The 6000-nt window shown below is 45.5% G+C and overlaps 1 pseudogene; it reads right to left on the minus strand.

Annotated features, from left to right (window-relative positions):
- The window catches only part of LOC144249164 (PRAME family member 12-like), a 44744-nt pseudogene extending 39220 nt beyond the window's left edge, over window positions 1–5524 (minus strand).
- Between the last annotated feature and the right edge of the window lie 476 nt (window positions 5525–6000).

Here is a 6000-nt window from a genome sequence, read left to right on the forward strand (position 1 = left end):
AAGCAATATCACAACAGATACTACAGAAATACAGAAGATAATTAGGAATTATTTTGAATCCTTATACTCCAATAAAATAGAAGATAATGAAGGCATCCATAAATTTCTTAAATCATATAATAAGCCCAGAATGAGTCAGGAGGATATACTCAACCTAAACAGACCAATATCAATTGAGGAAATAGAAGAAGCCATAAAAAGACTACCAACTAAGAAAAGCCCAGGACCGAATGGGTATACAGCAGAGTTTTACAAAACCTTTAAAGAAGAACTAATATCAATACTTTTCAAGCTATTTCAGGAAATAGAAAAAGAGGTAGAACTTCCAAATTCATTCTACGAGGCCAATATCACCCTGCTTCTTAAACCACACAAAGACACTTCAAAGAAAGAAAACTACAGGCCAATATATCTAATGAACATAGATGCAAAAATCATCAATAAATTTCTGGCAAATCGGATACAGAAACATATCAAAAAGACTGTGCATCATGATCAAGTAGGATTCATCCCTGGGATGCAAGGTTAGTTCAATATATGGAAATCAATAAACGTTTTTAACCACATCAATAGACTTAAAGATAAGAACCATATGGTCATCTCAATAGATGCAGAAAAAGCATTCAACAAAATACAGCATCCCTTTATGTTCAAAACACTAGAAAAACTAGGGATACCAGGAACATACCTCAGTATTTTAAAAGCTATCTATGCTAAGCCTCAGGGAGCTTAATTCTGAACAGAGAAAAATTGAAGGCATTCCCTCTAAAATCTGGAACAAGACAGGGATGCCCTCTCTCACCACTTCTGTTCTACATAGTTCTCGAAACACTGGCCAGAGCAATTAGACAGACACAAGAAATTAAAGGCATAAAAATAGGAAAAGAAGAACTTAAATTATCACTATTTGCAGATGACATGATTCTATACCTAGCAGACCCAAAAGGGTCTACAAAGATGCTATTAGAGCTAATAAATGAATTCAGCAAAGTGGCAGGATATAAGATCAACAAGCATAAATCAAAGGCATTCCTGTATATCAGCGACAAATCCTCTGAAACGGAAATGAGGACAACTACTCCATTCACAATATCCCCCCAAAAAATAAAATACTTGGGAATCAACCTAACAAAAGAGGTGAAAGACTTATACAATGAAAATTACAGAACCCTAAAGAAAGACATAGAAGAAGACCTTAGAAGATGGAAAAATATACCCTGCTCATGAATAGGCAGAACTAACATCATCAAAATGGCGATATTACCAAAAGTCCTATATAAGTTCAATGCAATGCCAATCAAAATCCCAAAAGCATATCTTGTAGAAATTGATAAAAGAATCATGAAATTCATATGGAATAATAAAAGACCCAGAATAGCAAAAACAATACTAAGCAGGAAGTGTGAATCAGGCGGTATAGCGATACCAGACTTCAAACTATACTACAGAGCAATAGTAACAAAAACAGCATGGTACTGGTACCAAAACAGGAGGGTGGACCAATGGTACAGAATAGAGGACACAGTAACCAATCCACAAAACTACAACTATCTTATTTTTGATAAAGGGGCTAAAAGCATGCAATGGAGGAAGGATAGCATCTTCAACAAATGGTGCTGGGAAAACTGGAAATCCATTTGCACCAAAATGAATCTGAATCCATATCTCTCGCCGTGCACAAAAGTTAACTCAAAATGGATCAAGGAGCTTGATATTAAATCAGAGACATGGCATCTGATAGAAGAAAAAGTTGGTTATGATCTACACGCTGTGGGATCGGGCTCCAAATTCCTCAATAGGACACCCATAGCGCTAGAGTTAACAAATAGAATCAACAAATGGGACTTACTCAAACTAAAAAGTTTTTTCTCAGCAAAAGAAACAATAAGAGAGATAAACAGGGAGCCTACATCCTGGGAACAAATCTTTACTCCACACACTTCAGATAGAGCCCTAATAACCAGAATATACAAAGAACTCAAAAAATTAGACAATAAGATAACAACGCAATCAATAAATGGGCCAAGGACCTGAACAGACACTTCTCAGAGGAGGACATACAATCAATCAACAAGTACATGAAAAAATGCTCACCATCGCTAGCAGTCAGAGAAATGCAAATCAAAACTACTCTAAGATACCATCTCACTCCAGTAAGACTGGCAGCCATTAGGAAGTCAAACAACAATAAGTGCTGGAGAGGATGCGGGGAAAAGGGCACTCTTGTTCATTGCTGGTGGGACTGCAAATTGGTGCAGCCAATCTGGAAAGCAGTATGGAGATTTCTTGGAAAGCTGGGAATGGAACCACCATTTGACCCAGGTATTCCCCTTCTCGGTCTATTCCCTAAAGCCCTAACAAGAGCATGCTACAGGGACACTGCTACATCGATGTTCATAGCAGCTCAATTCACGATAGCAAGACTGTGGAACCAGCCTAGATGCCCTTCAATAGATGAATGGATAAAAAAATGTGGCATTTATATACTATGGAGTATTATTCTGCATTAAAAAATGACAAAATCATAGAATTTGGAGGGAAATGGATGTCATTAGAGCAGATTATGCTAAGTGAAGCTAGTCAATCTTTAAAAAACAAATACCAAATGACTCCTTTGATATAAGGGGAGTAAACAAGGACAGGGTAGGGACGAAGAGCTTGAGAAGAAGATTTACATTAAACAGGGATGAGAGGTGGGAGGGAAAGGGAGTGAGAAGGGAAATTGCATGGAAATGGAAGGCGATCCTCAGGGTTATACAAAATGTCATATAAGAGGAAAGGAGGGGTAAGACAAGTTAATACAAATGGAAGAAATGATTTACAGTAGAAGGGGTAGAGAGAGAAAAGGGGAGGGGAGGGGAGGGGAGGGGAGGGGGGATAGTAGAGAATAGGACAGACAGCAGAATACATCAGACACTAGAAAGGCAATATGTCAATCAATGGAAGGGTAACTGATGTGATACAGCAATCTGTATATGGGGTAAAAGCGGGAGTTCATAATCCACTTGAATCAAACCGTGTAATATGATGTATTAAGAACTATGTAATGTTATGAACGACCAATAAAAAATAAAAATAAAAAAATAAATAAATAAAATAAAACACACCCAACTAGGCAGCTGTTGGACAGGAGCAGTGAATGAGGCCCTGGTTGTAGAGGAACATGCTACCACATTGAGGACATGGGACACTACAGAACACAAGGACCTTTGGCTGCCTAAAGTCCCTCACTATTGCTGTGAGCTCGGCACAGAGTTGGGAACATCTCCCTGGGTGGATGGTACCCTGGGCATCATAGCTCTCCAGAGGGACAGGGTACAGCTCTATGCTCAACTGGCTCAGCCTGGCAGTGTGAAGCAGCAGGTCCCTCCGGGCTGACATGGAGATGCAGTTTCCATGGAAGCTCAAAACACTGAGCTGGGAGCAGTGGTTCTGGGCAGGCAGCAGGGCCTGAGTCTGTGATCTCACAGTCTTCCAAGTCCAAGCTCTTCATTGTGGCTGCAACAGTCTCCAGCAGAATTTTGAGGGGCTGTGGACTAAAATTGGTCAGTTTGATGCTCCTCAGTTCCAGGTGTCTGAGCTTTCTGGTGTTTGGAAATCAGGAAAGATAATTCCAGTCGGAATCTGACAGCCGGCAGCTGGTTATTGAGAGAGTCTCCAGGGGGGTCTTCAGGTGCCTAAGGAGAAACCAGACAGTTAGTTCTGAGGAGCAATGTCAAAAGGCAGTTCTGCCTTTTGCAGAATCTGGTCATTCACATCCCCCATGTCAGGGCGAGGTTCACCATCACTCCTGTGACCAGATGGTGCACATCTCTATGGCTCCCCTCCTCACTGCAAAGCAGAAGGGCCCAGCTCTCTCCACAGAAGGTCAGGGGGAGTCATCTACAAAGGATAAACTCAGGCAAGCTGAAGGAAACCCACTGGAATTGTCCACCTGTGAGGCTCGCACCCTGTACCCTCCATCCCTGCTCCTCACCCTCAACCCCAGAATCACCACATGAGGCTCAGAGCAGCCTTCCCCAGGGGGGCATTGGAGGCAGCTCCTCTGCTCCCCTCTGGAGAGCACAGAGCTTCCGTGTTGCAAGGTGCAGGTGAGGGGGCTTCCCTCCTTCAGCGCCCTCTCCTCTACCCCGTCTCCCACCACCTTCGCTGAAAAGGCCTCCCGGAAAAGGAACCTCACCTACCTCACCAGCTCCTGTCCCCTGTCCACCTGTGGCTGGCACACAGTAGGTGCCCTTTCATATTTACTGATACTGGTCTGCAGAGGATGCTCACCCCCCTTACTCACCCCAGCACCTGCTCCAGGTGGCCCTCGAGGAGGAGGACAGCATCCACACAGAACTTCCGCAGGCAGTCCATCCTGAGGAACTGCGAGGTGAGCTGGGCGAGCAGCCTCTCCTGCTCCTCTGGGGAGGTGTGGGCAGGCTGGGAGACAAGCAGCTTCCTCAGGTTCCTCATCTGGCCCAAGAAAGGAGCACAAGCAGCCAAGGTGGAGGGCGCCCAGGTGCAATGCACTTCCACCTTCTGGACAGAGTCCAGCTGCAGCAGTCTCAGGACCTTCCTGGTGTGGCCGGTGGGTTTTCCAAAGATCTTCAGCCTATTGCAACACAGGTGCAGCCTGTCCCTTCTCTGTGTGACCCACAGGAACAAGTGGGTCAGGAATTCATCCAGGGGTCCTTCTGTGAGGCACGAGTCTATGAATATCTTCAAGGGCTGCTTAGCTGCCATTGCTGGACCATATTTCAATTTTCAATTCTTCTTCATGGCCTCTGGTGAGCAGGCATCGACCACGGTTCCAGACCACGTCCTCCAGAAGTTGTGGGGAACATTTCCAAATCCAGCACCTGCAGTTTCCACGTCCTGCAGGGAGGACAGCAGAGTCTCGGCCCTGAGGCCCCTTCCTTCTCCACTCAGCTGCTGCTCCCTGCTCCACCTCTTCCTCTGTCTCACTTTTCTCCACCCACTTCCCTCCAATCCAGCCTGGTGCCCCCACCTGTACCAGCTGACTTAGAAGCAGGTGCAGCCTCCTTCATGGGTTCCCACAGCTGCCACAAGCACCTCCACATCCAGAAGCCACTTGCAGATGGGGCTCAGCATGGCCAAGGCCCCTGCACCCCTCCTTGCTGGCAGCACAGGAAGCCTGTGGAGCACATGTCAGCACCCACTCTCCCTGCCTATACCCATCCCTTCCCTGGCACCGAGGGTGCTCCCTTCCAGGCCACCTGGGTCCCCCTCACCTGGGGCGATCCTGCTGGGCAAGCAGTGTGTCCAGCCCATCTAGGGCCACTCGGAGCATCTCAGGCTATGGCTTCCTCATCAGGGCCCCCAGAGGCAGGCAGGTGAAGGGCCAGGCCTGCACCATTCTCTTCAGGACCTCAGTGTGTCCCCTGCTGAAGGCCTCCACAAAGAGTGGTGGGAAGAGCTCTATGGGAAGGTCCTCCAGATCCAGGATGGCCCTGGACTTGTCGCTCAGCAGGCTGCACTCTGCCAGCTCCAGCAGCGTGAGTGGGGACTGGATGCTCATCCTGGGGAGTCTGAAAGAAGAAGGATCCTGGAAAAAAGTCCAGGGAAAAGGCCACTATCTTATCCATTGCCAGCCACTGGAAAAGGGGTACTAGGGAATCTAAAACTCACCCCAACCTTAATGGGGGAAAGCCTTTGATTATTATTTTGTCCTTATAAAATGGGAATTGGGGTGTCATGTGACTTAATGCAGTAGGCTCCTCAGTTTCAACAACTACAGAGGCTCAGACAGGAGTTGCCCTCACATGGGTGATGTTATTTTTAATTTCAAAAAATTAAATGGGCAATTATAAAGCATGTGCCCATATTATGAAACACTTGGAAATTAGAAGAGTCTCATGGATATCTGTTACATATGTGAGATTCTGCCACATTAGGGTTGAGTTCAAGAGAACAAACAGATCAGAAGAACAGAGTCTGTGAACTGTTGCATGAGATAGATTGAAGTTTTGGGTTTATTTGTTTAAACAAATTATA

The sequence above is a fragment of the Urocitellus parryii genome, chromosome 11 (assembly GCF_045843805.1).
Source record: "Urocitellus parryii isolate mUroPar1 chromosome 11, mUroPar1.hap1, whole genome shotgun sequence".
NCBI classification, from domain to species: Eukaryota; Metazoa; Chordata; class Mammalia; order Rodentia; family Sciuridae; genus Urocitellus; species Urocitellus parryii.